The sequence below is a fragment of the Ambystoma mexicanum genome, chromosome 1p (assembly GCF_040938575.1).
Source record: "Ambystoma mexicanum isolate Mex_15411 chromosome 1p, UKY_AmexF1_1, whole genome shotgun sequence".
Lineage (NCBI taxonomy): Eukaryota > Metazoa > Chordata > Amphibia > Caudata > Ambystomatidae > Ambystoma > Ambystoma mexicanum.
This window is the reverse complement of record NC_090921.1, coordinates 341,777,081-341,795,340: the sequence shown is the minus strand read 5'-3', so window position 1 is coordinate 341,795,340 and position 18,260 is coordinate 341,777,081. Positions and strand designations below refer to the sequence as shown.

The following is an 18,260-nucleotide window of genomic DNA, read 5'->3' as shown; positions in this document are numbered from 1 at the left end:
GGCCTATAGAGCAATAGGCCCATGGCCGAACCAAAAACACAAAATGCCTGCGTGGGGCACTTTTTTTTAGCCAAAGTGGGGCACTTTGTTGTCCAATGTGGACCAGTTTGATGAGTTACTTCACTATGCGGCTAGTAGTTTTGACCATTGTTGCTGAATAAATATTCTTTAAAATGCACAATGTGCCTCACATTTTATCAAAAAACTCCCCCTTTGGTACTAGTCAAACAGTGTCACAAAAGAAATGAATTGCCATTTGCAACTGCAGCCACTCTTTCACTGGTGCCCGAGACAATATTATGGTCCAGTCCGACCCTGTCCATGCCACACTTGATTGAACGTTGAACGTATCACCAATAAGTACCTCCCACCCCACTTTTTTTTAGCCCATTCCAAGCACAAACATCAGGAAACAGGACCACTATTCTCTGATTTGCGTTTCAGTGGATACAGGATTACAAGTCCCTGAAGATAAAGACAAGGCCAGAACTGGAGCACCATCTTACAAATGCACAATAAATAAATAGATAACTACATCTCACGAATAGAACGAGGCCTGTTGGCAAGAGTTATCCAGTTGCTAAAGTTGTTCGATGCATCCAAATGCCGGTCGTGGTCATGTCATTATTTAGGATTCCTACCATGCTGCAGCATCTCCTTTAGGGTATTGGACACCCTCCGAAAAGTCTAATGGGGCTGAGTCTGCTCCGAGAGCCTGGGAACGTATGCTGTCCTTCTTGCTAGGCCCCTGGTCATTCCTTCCCTCAGTTTGTTTTGAGTTCTCCTTTATCCGGGACGATGCCAGGCCACTGGTTGGCTCATTAGCAATATGAGAGCGCACAGATCCCAGATAGGCTGAGATGATTGTTCAATCCGTGATTGCTTTCAAGGAAATAACAATGAGGGAAAAAATCTGAACTGCAATGGGAAACCATTATCTGCACGAGGACGTCTAGTCCATCTCCATAGTGCTTGTTCGGTTTATTCTTGTGTTGCAGGACTGGAATGCATCACACCGTGCAAGTCGTTTGTCCACATCAGGCAATGACTACCATGAGGTGTTTTTATTACACATCCTCACCGAGAGGGGAAATTGCACATGCCACACACTTTGCCATTTCAGGGGTGAGGTGCTCAGTCAGTCCTTACGTTTAGATTCACACTATTTTGAATTCTCACATGTGTGCTCCTGCATTTATGACAGGAAACGAGTACAATTACTATAGAAAAATGCGGAAGGAGACTGTTAGGATTTTAGGGAATGGCTGTATGGAGTATCGCTGCAGGCCCATGTGCCCCACCACCCATTTCCCTTCCCATTCCCGCTTCTGTATGGGGCACTGCTGCAGGCCCTCTTGCTCCACCACCCACATCCCCCAGGTTTGCGTGGATGTCTGGAGCACACCGTCCCAGGCCCAGATTATGCACCAACCACTTCCCCCCCAATTCCTTAGATTATATGGAGCACCGGTGCAGGCCCAGTCATCACTCACTTCCCTCCCAATTCCCGAGGCTGCATGGCGCACCAGTGCAGCAGAGGCGCAGCCAGGATTGTCCAACAAGTGGGTCCTGAAGCTAATGCAGTTTGGTCCATCGCAGTGACATTAACAGATGTAAATGCTCACATTGCGATGCTGAGTGGGCATTTGTGGATTCTGGGTGGGCCATGCTTGCTCAGGCCCTACCCTGTCTACACCTCTGCGCTGCAGGCCCACATGTTCTGCCACCCACTTCCCATCCCATTCCCACATCTGTATTGGTGCATTGCTGCAGGACCACACGCTCCACCACTCCCTTCCAACCCAATTCCCACAGCTGTATGGAGCACCGCTTCAGGCCCAGATGCTGCACCACTCACTTCCCTCCCAATTCCTGAGGCTGTATGGAGCACCGGTGCAGGCCCACATGCGCCACCACCCACTTCCCTTACCATTCTCACATCTGTATGGGGCACTGCTGCAGGTCCCCATGCTCCAGCACTCACTCCTCCCCCCCCATTGCTGTGGCTGTATGGAGGTCCAGTGCAAGCCCACATGCTCTACCACCCACTTCCCTTCCCATTCTCACATCTATATGGGGCACTGCTGCAAGCCCACATGCTCCACCACCCACTTCCATTCCCATTCACACATCTGTATGGGGCACTGCTGCAGGCCCACATGCTTCACCACCCACTTCCATTCCCATTCACACATCTGTATGGGGCACTGCTGCAGGCCCACATGCTCCACCACCCACTTCCATTCCCATTCACACATCTGTATGGGGCACTGCTGCAGGCCCACATGCTTCACCACCCACTTCCCTTCCCGTTCTCATATCTGTATTGGTGCATTGCTGCAGGACCACATGCTCCACCACTCCCTTCCCTCCTAATTCCCAAAGCTGTATGGAGCACCGCTTCAGGCCCAGATGCTGCACCACTCACTTCCCTCCCAATTCCTGAGGCTGTATGGAGCACCGTTGCCGGCCCACATGCGCCACCACCCACTTCCCTTCCCATTCTCACATCTGTATGGGGCACTGCTGCAAGCCCACATGCTCCACCACCCACTTCCATTCCCATTCACACATCTGTATGGGGCACTGCTGCAGGCCCACATGCTTCACCACCCACTTCCATTCCCATTCACACATCTGTATGGGGCACTGCTGCAGGCCCACATGCTTCAGCACCCACTTCCCTTCCCGTTCTCATATCTGTATGGGGCACTGCTGCAGGCCCACATGCTTCACCACCCACTTCCCATCCCGTTCTCATATCTGTATTGGTGCATTGATGCAGGACCACATGCTCCACCACTCCCTTCCCTCCCAATTCCCAAAGCTGTATGGAGCACAGCTTCAGGCCCAGATGCTGCACCACTCACTTCCCTCCCAATTCCTGAGGCTGTATGGAGCACCGGTGCAGGCCCACATGCGCCACCACCCACTTCCCTTCCCATTCTCACATCTGTATGGGGCACTGCTGCAGGTCCCCATGCTCCAGCACTCACTCCCCCCACCCCCCCATTGCTGTGGCTGTATGGAGATCCAGTGCAAGCCCACATGCTCTACCACCCACTTCCCTTCCCATTCTTACATCTGTATGGGGCACTGCTGCAGGCCCACATGCTCCACCACCCACTTCCCTCCCCATTCCTGCATCTGCATAGGGCACTGCTTCGGGCCCACATGATCCACCTCCACATTCCTGCATCTGCATAGGTCACAGCTTCGGGCCTACATGCTCCACCTCCACATTCCTGCATCTGCATAGGGCACTGCTTCAGGCCTACATACTCCACCTCCACATTCCTGCATCTGCATAGGTCACAGTTTCAGGCCTACTTGCTCCACTACCCCCTCCCCTTCCTCCCTGTTTTCACGCCAGCCCTAACACGTTTGAGGCAGATAGCTCTCTTCTTGTGACAGCAGGCTTGTGCTTCAGAGTGTCCCCTCTCTGAACATCTAGATTGTAGTACCCATGCATCTTCAAATCCTCTCTCACTCCAATCCTTTAAAAAGACTTGTACTTCCCCTTCAAAGGCATCCATTTACCGAGATGTGGTTGAGAATGCATGGTTGTGGGAGGTGGACGGACCGGATGTAGTGAAGGCCTGGTACTGGAAGGACCACACAAGTACAACGGTCAGTGGTGGAGTCAGCCCCCCAAATTGAGGACGATGAAGGCAGAAAGCAGCACTATGCTGTAATTCTCAGCCCTGGCACTGGTGGGAAATGGGTGCCACCACAAGAGCCTGTCAAATCTCTCACCTCTGAGAGCACAGTGTTTATGTTTAAAAATTATTGAAAAGCAGCAGCAAAGAACGTGGTGTGACAGAGCACAGAAGCCTGCCAAACCCAAATCAATGCACACCAATGAAGAAGGCTCTGCTTTTACTTTTTCATTTTTTATTTATTTTTTATGAATGCGTATGTGCAATACAATTAAGTCTTTTGCATACATATCTCACTAAATACAAAAAAAGATAAACAACCAATTATCAATTGCATATAAAATCCACACAAAAAGAGAAAACATAAAAAAACATCCAACACTACATCTCCTACTAATTCATATTGTGTTATTCATCAACACAATGCCTTTGCAAATATTACTGAAACAGATAAAAAAACGATCTTTCAGATTAATGTAACTGGACACTTCAGTGACTGGAATCTATTTTCATGTCAATTCTATAGAATTAAACCGGACACTTATTGGCCTTTAATTCATTCGCTTAAATACCATACCTTGTATGCTCTCCCAGACATGCATTGCGGCGGCAGTAATCACAGGGGACACGGGTGCCACAATCATAGACCAAAACTGGTCTGTTCTTCAAACGGTTAACATCTGCAAACTGAGCAAGGCTAACTTTGTAGGCCAAGTGGGGTGCAGTTAACTAGAACCGTGTCATCCGCATAAGTAATCCACTGTACCGCTACCCCACCAATAAGTGGCGGAAAGTCTGTGTCGTGCTTAATTTCTCCCCCTTGTTAGTCATATAGAGGTTGAATAACAGGGGGGCAAGAACGCACTCCTGCTTCTTTCATTCCTCTATTGGTAGGCATGGGGGAGGAGATGTCCCCATCTTGTGTGAGACGGACCATGACAGTAGTATCAGTGTATAGGGCCTTAATAAAATACAAAAGATATCTATCAATGCCCCATCTTTCTAGTTTAGACCATAAAATGTAGCGTTTAACGCAATCAAATGCTGTTTTATAATCGGCAAAACATAAAAGAAGGTTGCCATCAGCTCCACTAAGCACCTCTGAAGCTAACAGGCGTAAAACCCACATCGCCTCTATGGTGGAATAGGCGTCCCTAAATCCTAGCTGATGGGGTTTAAGCAACTTGTTAGCACTAACTCATTTGTTCAACTATTGTAATAAAATTGTAGGAAAGATTTGACTGCTAGTGTCTAGCATGGCTAAGAGTCTACAGTTATTAGGGTTGGTGCTGGAACCACATTTATGTATCGGGACCCGTATTGAGTTAAACCAACTCTGAGGGAGATCTCCCAGTGTGCATATTTTGGTGTACATTTCATGCAACACTTTAGCCCAAAATTGGGAGTCCCTTGGGCCCAAGATGATTTTAATCTTGCCAAGATGTAAATAATGTCACTGATTTCAATATTCAGATCTGGGCCACCCAGATAAGCAAATGAGGACTTGTGTTTCACAATACATTGGTCCCAATAGAGAGCTTTTAATGTGTCTTCCAATCTTCTTCTGCCATGACACAAATTTCATTAGGGGCCATTGTGGCCAAATAAGTCTGATATAACTACCAGAATTTCCATGAATCGTGTGTACGAATCAGTCTGTATTCCATTTTCCAGTTGGCTGATTCAACACTGGATTTATGGCCATGAAACCAATTCTTAAATTTAGAAGAAATAACCCCAATCTTAATTTCTGGGTCATATTTCTCCTAATGGCCATCACTTTCTTGTGTAGCAAGCACTTTTCAATATGGATCTTATTGTCAAAGATTCTAGAGTTATCCTTGCCTTGAACAGTGATCTTCCCGGCCATGTAAGGAAAAGGCTTAATTACTGCACCTAGTTCACCCAAATCACTGTTACACAGGTTTAGTGCTCCTTTCGGAGAGCAAGCTATCCGCACTATACTCATAGGCCCTTTTTAAGTTGGTCTCAGACCACAAAATTCTATTACCCTGAGCATTGACTGACGCCTTGCCTAATTCTACCTTCCTGTTTTTCTGGGAATGTACTTGAAAGGTAGCTTTCATAATTGCGTGGTCACTAGCTGTAGTTATGCAATTTCATATTTCAGTGTTTTAGAGTGCAAAGTATCCATGATAAATATATTGTCCTAACATGAGGTAGTGCACCGTTAGTCCATGTAACAACCTCCAACAAAGTTTCATTTTTACTTGGTAACAATGGTACGAGATTTAATTCCAATAATACTTCCGACCACCTCCGGCCCTTCTGAATTAGTGCTCGAGTATGTTCAGACAGCTGCCACCATTGGCCGCCCATTATGTCGTCACTTTCCAAGTTAGTATACTGCACCTTAAAATCACCAGCAATCATTATACTTCCCTTAGGGTTCTTTAACTTCCATGCTAACAATAGATCCACCACCCATTTCAACAATGAGGCAGTAGGCATTCCAGCAGGGGGATCATAAACATTTAATATTAAGGTGCGGCCATTCCAATCAAGAAAGTTCTTAGTTTCCACTGCTAATTCGTTGTCATCTGATCTCTAATAGATGGGTGGACCAATATTTGGTAACCATCCATTAAAAAAGTTGACATCAGACAAGTTTCTTGTAACATAAATATGTCAATATGTCAGACATGACAGGGGCAGCATAGCCTATTGGTTGTGTGATAAATTATCTGAATCCCCTTGTGTCCCAGGATAGGACCAGGCCCATATCAGGACTGGCCAGTGGTCGGAAGAATGGCTATTATATTGAAGTTGCCCAAAACTTGTTGGGCAGAGTTTGCTGTATTGATCTAAATTGTTGGCCTTGGTGTTGTGAGCCTCTTTTTCGTCCAGGCAGGTTTGATTGCTGCTTTTCCCTCCATGGTTTAGACATTAAATCGCTCCTCATTAATGGGGGCCATAGTTTAATTGCATACAATAGCCCATAGTATACAATGTGCTGGTAAATAGCATGAGCCTTTCCACAACCATATAGCTAATGAAATGATATGATATGATGTGGCATTTATAACGCGCCTGTACACACACAAGTGTTTTTAGGCATGACAAGACAAGGAGGAGGAAACAAATGGAGGACAAAATAACGATCTTACTAGCCCTTCTGTCATTCAGATCGCGCAAGTGCAGGGAAGAGGGAAGGGGAGAAGCTCCAGCAGGGAGGTGAAGGGAGAAGTGCAGTTAACTCACAAGTGCAGCCAGAGGGTGGCTCATAAGTGCAGGGAGAAGGGACTGTGGTGTTGCAGATACAGACCCTTAAGTGCTAGGCGGCCTCGAGGCAGTGCTAGGGCAACTGGACATGCATGTGCCTGAGCTCGAGTACAGAGGGTGATCAGGCGACCAGTCTGAAGAGCACTCAGGTGCATCAGCAGGGGAGACGAAGAGAGAAAGCAGAAGCGAAAAGGAAGGTCTTGAGGTGCTTCGGAAACCGGAGGTGGTTTTGCTCAAGTTTGAGAGGCGCATGGAGGCTGTTCCAGAGGGAGGCCCCAGCCGAGGAGATAGATCTGCCCCCAACTCTCTGCTTAGAGAAGCGTCTGACCCTCAGAGAGTTGGAGGTGGATGAGCGGAGAGCTCGAGAAGGGAGATGTTTTTGAAGAGAAAGTAGGAGGTACAGCGGTCCCAGGCCCCTTGAAGTTGATTCTTGCAGCCTTGAAAAGGAAGGTGTTTTGGAAGAGAAAGTTGGAGGTAGAGCGGCCCCATGCCCCTTGAAGTTGATGTTTGTTTTCGATAAGTTGTAAAGGTGGAAGAGTAGAGGCAGGATGATTTAGAAAGAGGCTGGTGCAATAGTCCAGCCTAGAGTGAACCAGGGCGCTGGAGACAGTGAGCTTCTGGGGGAAAGTGAGAAAAGCAAGAATGCCTCTGAGATGGTGCAGCTGATAGTTTGACTTCTAAGAGATGTCAGCGATGTGAGGAGAGAAGGAGAGGGTGGAGTGAAAGATGACACCAAGGTTCTTAGCCTCACAGGAAGGAGCAGGAAGAGGGCCCAGGGTGGGCGGCCAGAGAGAGAGAGGAAAGGAGGGAGCAAGTCTCCCAATGAGGAGGATCTCAGTCTTACTGGCATTAAGGCACAGATCATTGTTGGCACATCATTCCTGAATTGCGGCCATACTGTCTGTATGAGAGAATAAGCATAGGTGGCTGAGGGGAGCCTGAAAGAGAGCTGAGTGTCAGCCACATAACATTGAAAAGTGGAGCAGAAAGTAGCGATGCAATGGGCAAGAGGTGCCAGGTAGTGGTTGAAGAGCCAATAGAGAGGTTAGACCCCTGGGGAACACCACAAGTACAGAAAGAGATAGAAGAGAGGAAAGAGGAAAGCTAACACATTTTATCACCACCCAAATAGATTGACTGTGGAAAACGAGAAATTCTACCCTTTCAATATCTTGCAATGTCATGATGGACAACTCTTTGATTTTTTGAAACAGTGAAATCAAGTTTCCTCTATTTAAAAATGGACTATGGCCAGTAGGCTCAATTTCCTCAATACAAATGCATCATGTGTAGTAGGCTAAAATCTGGATGGCTTATCATAATGCTGGTTATAATGATATGTCCCCATAGGACATCTATCTTCATGCTGGGCCTCGGATATTGCCAGAATATAAGTAGATACATAGGCAAACCCATTATCAGTTATAGGCTTAGCTGTTGCTCTCAAATACTCAGGCTGTGCTGTATTCTGCAAAACTTCCCAGGCCATATTCGATCTACATTGTGTACCCATATCAATGTTATTCTCTTTTACCTTAATTGGCGGATCACTCTCTCTTTGTATAGGTGTTTCTACGCCCCTCATTGCGGGCCTAGATTCAGTACTCTCCTCTGGTAATTGTAGCCCTTTGTCTAAAGTGACAGATCAGCACTTAAGGAGTTTAGTTTCACCAGCACTATTCCAAGAATTAATTCTCTTGGTATTCACATATGTAACACTCTTTTTTCTCTTTCTACGTTGCTGTGATGTTTTCAAATTGCTGTTATACAATAAGGTGCTGGCTGGAGGAGGTTTATAGTTGGCTGTTCCTGGATGTAGCTTCTTTTGTTCATGTCCACGACTAACATTGAATGATCAGAAATTGAGAGCTAAGTATTTTGTATGCTAGGCTCAGTCAGTGACTCTTCGCCCACCTCTTCTGCAAAATCTGCCTCTGTTCTTTCTTCCGTATCACCCCTTTCAGCTCTACTATTCATCCACATCACGCCCACTACCATGGCCAGTATCCTCTTTATTGCTCTCTGTTCATTGGCCAATGTGGAACATAGGCCAAAAATTGCATCCATCGTAACAGCGATAGTGTTCAGGCTTGGCATAAAGGTGGAATCATTAAAATTAACATCATCTTGAATTGTACTTTTTGAAGTGTTCAAACTCGTTTCTGCCACAGTAGACAAGTGTATTTCCAGTATTTTCTCAAAATCAGGTGCTATTGACAAATTAGTTGGAGGGAGCGATTCAGGAACTTCCATTTTGGGAGCATTTCCTGGTAAGGGTGCACGTCTTAAATTCCAACACATATTTAACAGTGAGTTATTATTGTCAATGTTGGTCAGGCAGTTAGGTGAACTCGCTACTACAGGTCGACATCCAGATTTTGCTGTGGAGAGGGTTGGCAATAAATTGGTTATCTTCTCTTGCTCCCGTGGCAGTCTGTCCACTGATCGTGTTAACCTACCGCAGTGCAAGCCTTCCCGTGCCTTGGTGCGTTCAGAGACCGCAGTCGATAGCGTCAGGGAGCAAACTCCTCCCTCTTCGCACATTATTTGTTCACCATTTCAATGATAGGTTCCGTCACTACCTGTGTGGGACCTAATTTAGGCGTAGCCTGGCTTCTTTTGTCAGTAATCCGGTGGCAATCCACTTGGCTGCGCAAAGGCACGAGGAGTTGGGAGTTTAGCAACTTTCTTCTTGTTTCGCAACCCTTTCCTTTTTGACAATCGTCTTGTGGGTGCGGAGTGCAATCTATGATGAATCCGAGAGTATCCTCTGGCCTACTTCTTTGTGGTCTGGAATTATTAAATTTGTCGACCTACTTTGATGAGGCCCGGAATTAATGGAAAAGAGGTGAGAGCTATATCTGCCGGGGTGTAATCACCACTCAACCACAAACAAAGCAATGGCACCCGTATGCCACAGAAACCACCATACAGGCCACCTCAACCCAATCAAGAGTGGCAACCCGACACTAGTATGGTTAAGCTGACTTCGTCCAGAAAACTCCACTCTGACTGTTCCCCTAGACTTAACTTGAGTCCCAGCATGGAGACCGGAATCCAGGTGGGGGATCCTAAACCTACCTGCTGCCCTTGGCACCAGACGGGGTGCAGAATGCACTCCCTGCTGCAATCCAGGCTAATGGAATTGCCCAGGGCCAGATCTCACAGCAGCCACAGCAGGTCCGGGTGGAACAACAGCACTATCAGTACTCACGTGGTAAAATATGTACCTAACTTTATCTGATGGTGAGTCTGCAATACACATCAAGGTACAACTCACAACCGTCGCGTTTGCTCACTCGGTCCAAATTCGGGACTTAAAATGCTCAACCAGGAGCCGTATGGACACAGAAGGAGAGCTTGCAGCGTTCCCACTGCCGGCACTGATACATTAGAGGAAAGGCAGTATCGGCGTGATACGCGCGTGTCAAGCTGCACTCCTCAGCCTCCCCGAAACCCTCTGATAGCAGCCGCTTCCAACACAAGCCTTTTAGTGGTTCACGCCTCTCAATAATTAGCATCACTTTGTGAAACTAAACACCCTCTGAATTGGGGTGAAAGATGGATCTAACCGGGCAAAGCAAGGCGTAGTAGATATTCAATGTCCTGGTCTCAGAGGGAGGAGGGTCTACAGGCCAGTGGATGAAAGCCATTCTGCAGTTATCCATGTGATGTATACAGGCGACGCGTCCAGTTTCTGGTGAGATTCTGATACAGATGTTTGTGCTAATGGTGGAGCTCTAGTCACCTCACATCACCTCAAGAAGGTGTCTAGTTTGCTTCCCAGTACAAGTAACTTATCAACACCAGAGATGGAAGTGTAGTATAAATCATTGGAACGTCGTACCACTAGTTCATTTGCTTTTTACAGAGCGTACCTTCAGTTCAAAGGCTCATGAAATGCGCCCTGGACGCTTTCTCCTGAGCCAACTATAGAATGGGCTCAGGCTGGACACACAAGCACTGCCAGTTTCCCCAGTCACAGCAGCGAGGCAGACACAGAAGGGGTCCGAAAGGCGCTCAGGCTGCAAACACATTTCTTTTATCCGGAACGGAGGCTTTCATTTGCATGGTGGCATATTTCCAACTCGAAGAGCTCACAAAGCACCCGTTACCTTGCAAATCTGTGCTAGTTACAGTGAGCAACACAAGGCGCCCGTTTAAAGATGTGTTTATATCCATGATGTCTACTACCTTGACATGCAAAAAGATAAAGTTGCTTTAAGTCGCTATTTAAATGTTTTCCACATCATGAATAACAACGAGCTGGAAGTTTGTGACAAAGAATCTACACATCTACCTGAGTTTATTACACAACTTCGTTTATTGCATGTCTCAAATCACTGAAGGTACCTTGGGGTTAACTACAATTCTCAAGTTTGCATTTGTCTTGCATTCTGGGACTTATAGTTTACCGTTGCGGATGTGAAAATAAAAGCCACAAGGATATGCTGTTGGCTCAAAATGTTGCTATAAGGATTTATATGCTGTCATGTGCCAATATTATGCAATTTGTGTTTTTTGGAAGTAAACTCTATACAGCATTATTACGGTAGACCTTGAAATCCAACAATTTGAGCCAAAGTTTGTGATCCTGGGCACACCACCCACCTCCCTCCCTCGACAGCCATAACAGACCCCCTGAGCCCCAGTTCCTTTTTCCCACTCACACCACTGTCCCCTACGTGGAGCTGAGAGGTAGTTTGTGTATTCCGCGGGGTTACCACGGCCAGGGTACACAAAGCAAAGCAACAACCGATAGTGTGCACTCGGGCACTTGGAGGGACATTGGGTGTGGGGTGGCTTGCGCCCATGGCCCGCTCTCGACCCGCTTTTTGAAACGGTCCTCTAGCGCCCCGACATGTTCAGGCTGGCCCAGTCCCCGTGGAGGAGCAACGTGTTGAGCCCGTAGCAGTCACTCTGCCAGCAGGAGGGAATGGATCGAGCCGTCCTCAGAGAACCAAGACGCGTGGATGGCGCTCGTGTGCCCTCGAAGAGCTGGCTACTCGACCACCAGTTGTATGGGGGAGAGCGCGATGGGTGTTCCGTGGTTCCTGCAATTAATTCTGTGGTCTCAGGTCTCAAGGGGCGCCCGATTGAGCTTCTTTAGCCACACGGCGCATCAGGGGAGTTGCTAGGTCTGGAAAAGATCCGGGGCTATGCTGATGTCGGAACTGTTGGGACTGGGGGCTAGCTAGCCTTTTGGCTGTAGCTCCTGAGATTCTATCCGGGGCTACAACCAAAAGATCAGGGGCTATAGCCCCTTTAGCCCCCCCTAGCAACGCCCCTGCGGCGCATACTAGAGGGAGACTGACCCCTCCGCCATTGGTCCTCTTCGGGAAATCCTCATTTCTCCGCTGGTCTTTTAGGTCACACGATGGTCCAATCGTAAACATGCGGAAACGTGTTATTTTAGACCACATTAAGAAACGCTCGGGAGATGTGTCAGTGCGCTATGTTTTACCCCAATCTTTAAAAGTGTAAAAAAAAATCAGCTGGAAAATACTCCCGCTTTGTCAAATATCGATCGTGGTGTTTGCTGGCACTCGCAGCTCCTTTGCTTCTCGATGCCCGTCCATGGCGCACGGTGTGACCGTGGGCTTATCTATTTATCTCCCTTAGTATCAAGGACTGTGGGTGCCACTCGTGCAAGTCCCCGCTGAGAGACACCCCCACAGACTGTGACCTTCGGCATAGCACCGACTTTCTGGAACATTCGGCCAGGCAAATCCCAGGATTCCTTATCCCTCCTCAAGCGTAGTTAAGGTGGTTCATGCACCTGTTGCAGAGATCTGTGTGCCAGCCCCAAGCACCACTGCATCCAACAGTTCACTATTTGGCTCAATCTTCTATGGTCACGACATGCTGCACTGTTAACCTTTTCTCTGCCATCAGCCTCGTGTAAAAGTGGCCGTACATCTACATGCTGAATACGTCTGGTTATTGGCACCTGCTGTGTACAACCACACAGACATAGGCCATCAGGTCAAAGTTCACTTGAAGTCGATGGCCCAGTGGTTCTCCTTCGCCTGGTGGCCACAACGCCCGAACATGCTGCAAGGACTGAGAGCTGTGAAGCGCTACATTATCCTATATCGAAACAAATAAGCTATTATTCGGTGCCTGACTTCTAGCTATTGAGGCGGTCTCAAATCCCACAGTAAACTCACCTTCTAGGTAAGCGCGTTGTTGTCCGAGGATCAGAGGTCACGACCTTGGGATGCTGGGGCTCGCGCGGAGCTGCCACCGTCTTCCAGCCCCCGCCACACCACCAGTGAACCTGGCAGGCAGCCCACGCTCTAATAAAACGGCCCGTGCCAGCGAGCAGAGAGTGAAGGAAGTTACAAAATCATAAAGGTGACCGCAAGTTCACAGGATGGACCCCACCCAGCACGGGCCCCACGCGTTCACAGGCTGCACTGCTCCACCGATGGGACCTCATAGCTTCCTGGACGCCAGACTCGGGCTGGCATCCTCGATGAAGCACGCCCTTCCTGCGGTGGGCGAACTGCGACAGGATGCCACCCGCCTAGGCTGAGGGGGGACGATAGGCGCGGTGGTGGCATGGCCCAGGTGCTTGGATGCTTGTAGATTGACGCACGTGGCCGACTGGCCTGTTGGGAAATATAGTCACTGCAGTTCAGACCGGCACTTACCTGAGGACTGTAGGGCTGGGGCAAAGCCAGTCGATGGCACGTTGTGGGCACTACTTGCAACCTCTTGATAGAGAACACATACACTCCACTTTCCCAGCATTTTAAGCTGCCAGGTTAGCTCAGGCTGTTCAGTGCCTGCTGCAGAGATCTTTGTATAATTTGCAGGTAACAAAGACCTCTTCATGCTGGGTTCCTCCTGCTTCTATTACCCAATGTAATGGTACTCAATTTATCAACATTGTTATGTTATTGTGTATTTGTATAGCGCCTTATATATCACTGGTATGATCTCAAAGCGGTGTGGGTTGAACGCCCTTGTGGACCGTAGTCCAGATCAGTGGAGAGAGTAGAGTAGTATATAGTGCTAGGGTGCACTCGGGATGTGCACAGCCAGAGACGCATTCTAAAAACAGGTGCGGTGCAGTGTTTGTGAGAGATCAATGGAATGTGAGCAGCGAGGTAGTCTGCGTTCTGTCTGCTGTGGGACCTTTGTAAGAGATTATGTGTGCAGCTATGCCGATTTATTTCATGGGGTATAACTGCATTCTACAAGGCTGTTGAGGTGTTCAAGGAGCAGTGTAGGTATGTGTGCAGCGGGACTGAAATTGATCGAGGGATATAGCTGTGTTCTATTGTTGGTGTAAAGTGGAGAGTGAGCATATGGATAGGAGTGAGTGTCTCTGCTTGCTGGTAAGAGGTCCTTGTTCCTGTCTGCTTTCAGGAAACCGAAGGAGCTGGCAGTGTCTGTCCCGGTGGTTCCCGGTAGTGGATCTCCTAGAGAGACTCGTTGGCTATTGTGGAGTATGTTGCGTTTGCCCCCCCGTTGGATGGTTCCTCTTCCAGATTTACAGAGACTCTGTTGTAGGTGTCGGAGGGCCCATTTTCCCAGTCCTTGAACATAGTCCATCCCGGGTGTAAAGAGATCGGGCCTGGTGGGGTTCGAATTTGTGGCTATAGGACACACACCTACCTACTTCCCAACCCCCACAGGCGAGTGCTTAAATCGCTTAGCTATTTACAGGCTTAAATATTGCACACTTTAGTTGCCATTCCGCAGACCCAATCACAATTAACATAGAATGTATTTTTTTGTAGAGAGTCAGCACAGTAATTAGCAAGCTAGGAGTATTCACAGGTGCATCAGGGACAAAGGTAAACGCAAAGGCTCATAGATGAAGAGGCAAAGAGGCTGGTCAACAGCTTATCTTCACCATTCACTGTTCTACCCTTAACTGGGGTGCCCTTGGCTGGATGCCCCTAGGGAGTTCCTAAGGGATGACTCACGCTCTTGGCACCTGATCGCCCAGTCCGTTGGTGGTTAGTTTCTGATTTTCTCCCTGGTGATGTTGGAATGAGACTATTTCTTCTTGATTGGTGTTCCCACAGGAGTCTCTTGTGGTCTTCAGCTGGACTGTGGGCCAACTGAAGATGGCCACAGGAAGTGATATCACCAATCTAAGATGGCCACAGGAACAGTTGTCACCAATCCAAGATGGCCACAGGGAGTTATTTCATTGATCCACTATGGCCACAGGAAGTGTTGTCACTGATTCAAGACGGCCACAGGCAGTGATGTCACTGATCCAAGATCACCACCAGGAGTGATGTTACAGTTAGGAAGTAAAGCCACAAACCATAACTGATGGAACACGCTCTTGTCACCTGATCACCTAGTCCATCGCTGGTTGGTCTCTGATTTTGTCCCTGGTGTTGCTGGAATGAGGCGATTTGTTCTTGATTGGTCTTCCCAGAGGAGTCTCTTGTGGTCTTAGTTTGAATGTGGGCCGACTAAAGATGGCTGCAGGAAGTGTATTCTTTCAAGAACATAGTCTTTCATGCATTCAAGTGGCAGTCATTCTTTCTAACATCATTAGTTGCAGGATTGAGGTCTATCTCGAGCACATTTGATATAGTGGGGGGGAGTTTGTGCCTGATCAAGTGGGTGAATGCATCATCATCTAGGCAACCCCTAAATCAACTTTTTCCCAGTTTTCAATCAGCTCCACTTTTGATATTTTGAAGGAGTTCAATAAACAGTACATTTAACAGCTGGGGCCTTTATTTATTTATTGTTTTATTTATCCCATAGTTTTAATTGCACGAGTTTTTATGTACTCTGTTTTTTATGTGTGCAAGAAATAAGCGTAGGATGCCTGTGAATGTGTTCTATATTTATAGTTAACAATGTACTATGTGTTCACCTCCTGACAGTGGTTAGTGGAATAGGGCAGTGTAAAACATGTGATCCTGTATCCAGAATACTGTATGCCATTCTCACTGCAGGGCAGGGCATGGTGCAAGGGGGTGTGGTGGGGCATTTGCCCATGGAATGTTTTGCTTGACCATCATGATTGCAAGGGGGAGGCGGGAACAGGGCAGAGGCTTCTGTATACGTTTCAGGAGTTGAGTTCACCCTAAACAAAGTCTTCATGGAAATCTATATGGAGAAAAAATAACAACCAATAGATCATAGATAAAAATAAATGACAAAGGTCTTACCCCTGCCTCAGCATGGGCGCGCACACACACACACAGGGATGAATCCAGGAAATTCGTCCCTTCTGACCAAGGGGAGCCACTGCATTTGGGACTAGATAGGTAAGACCACTATGCTTAAAACCTCTGAAGGGCTCTATGCATAGAACAACATAAAGATTTGGAAAACCAGACACAAAGGGGAAGCCGGAGAGAGTGAGGCAGCCGGCTCCAGAGTAATGCAGAGGAGAGATTGTTCCTCACAGAGGTGGAGCCAGTGCACAGCACCACACAGACAGCGTGGAGAGAGGACGAGCAAGTCCGTCGAGCGCTGCTGCCGTAAATTAGGCAGAGAGCCGAAGGAACTCGGGCCCACTGAATATCAAAGAGAAACAACCAACCCTGAAGCGGTCGGTTGGCACCTGTGGGAATAAGTGCCAAAGTCCCATCGCAGTCTGATGGGAGGGATCAATGCCAGGACACCAACGCAGTGGTCCAAAAGGAACCCAGGGTAGCGGTTCCACGCCGATGAAACAGACTGCCTCCCCCGACAACACCCAACGCCAAGAACAATGTACGTGGCATGAACTAGGAAATCAGAGGAGGGCAGCAAGATTCGGAGGTGACGAAGAAGCGGTGGGAAATGGAGAAGTCCAGAACGGGGCGAGATGCCAAGATGGGGAGAGAAACCAAGAAGCTCAGAATGGGACAAGGTATCGGAAAAGGGAAGAAGGTTCTAGAAACCAACAAGCCCATAATGGGGCGTGATATCAGATAAGCGAAGAAAGGGTGAGAAACCTAGAAGCCTAGGAAGGGGCAAAGTACTAAGAAGGGTTAAGAAACCCAGAATGGGGCGAGACATCAGATAAGTGAAGAAGAGGTGAGAATTCCAGAAGCCCAGACCGGGGCGAGATAACCGACAAGCAAAGAAGGGGCGAGAAACCCAAACGTCCAAGAGGGAGAAATTATACATTATCCCCAAATGGTGAAAGGCAAGACAGCACCAGGCAGGGTGTGAGAAGCAGGAGCCCAAGGCAAGGGTCAAATCACACGCTTCCCAGACAGGTAGAAGGAAGAGCAGCCCTAAGCAAAGGTGAGAGAGACTGTTGTACAGGACCAAATAATCATAGGCGACCCCAAGGGAACATAGACTGACATCCCAGGTGGCAAGAAAGAATATCAAAACAATGGGTAACCCTAATACTTAAACTGACCCACCAGGTGGACAGCCAGGATGAAGACATAGAGGCATGTTTGTGGAGATCAAGCATCATCAGGAACAGAGAAAGACTAGAAGAAAGTCACTTTTAACTAAATAATCAGGCATGTGGCCTGAGGGAATCCTGGGGGACATTGGGAAGGGGGTCAGAAACCAATCACCATTGCCAAGAGTAGGTGAAAGACCCTTATAGACTTCTCTGGCTCAAGTGTATGTTGACCTTATGTAATAGTGGTCAGGACAGACCGTAGGTAGATTATGGTTTGGACGGAGGACTGGTTTTTCTGTTGTAAGACATCCTGACGAGCACCCTTTTATCATTTTCCATAGATATGGCAAAGAATAATCATTTAAGTAGGGTTAGAACAGAGCTAATTTCTTTAAATAAAAATTCTAAGTTGTAAACATGACTTCTTGTCCATCTCTTGAGTCTGACTTCCCAAAACTCACACATACACACACAGACACGCAATTTTTTGTTTTATGTTTTATTTAAACATATTGAAGCAACACGAAAGTCATCAAACATACTTAAAAAGTGTACAGTACAACAATAAAGGAGAACAGTAGGGGTTTTGAAGTAATGTGCTTTGCTTTCATGTGCTAGAAACCGCTGCTGTCTCGTACTCTTCATTATTTTCTTTTATTCAGAATTCCTCCAGCCTTGTAAAATGAGATCCAACCCACTCAAAACACTTATTTTGTCGATATGCTCGGGAGGATAGCTGAGGGGCAATTTGCTCGCCTTGGAAACCAGACGACACAGTGCAACACTGGTTTGATCCCTGTGTCCGCGCTTAGAAACCTCTGGGTATTAAGAGCGTTATAAATAACCTATCATATCATACATTCTGCAACACACTTATTGTAAGGGTATTTTAATTTACAAGGCACAGCTTGAATGCACAAGGTCAAAAGGTGATCCTCAAATAGTTGCAGTTTAGAGTATTAATCATCTCCATGCGCTGAGTTAAATACTTACGAATTGTGCTGCTTTGATTGTGGCCT

At 47.4% G+C, this 18,260-nt stretch overlaps 1 protein-coding gene across 1 annotated transcript in view; it reads right to left on the bottom strand.

Annotated features, from left to right (window-relative positions):
• S1PR4 (sphingosine-1-phosphate receptor 4) overlaps positions 1 to 13,325 on the bottom strand; it is a 94,613-nt gene extending 81,288 nt beyond the window's left edge. The window contains exon 1 of the mRNA XM_069648360.1: positions 13,073 to 13,325. The gene's annotated coding sequence lies outside the window, so the exon portion shown is untranslated. The remainder of the gene's footprint in view (positions 1 to 13,072) is intronic.
• Positions 13,326 to 18,260: the final 4,935 nt, after the last annotated feature.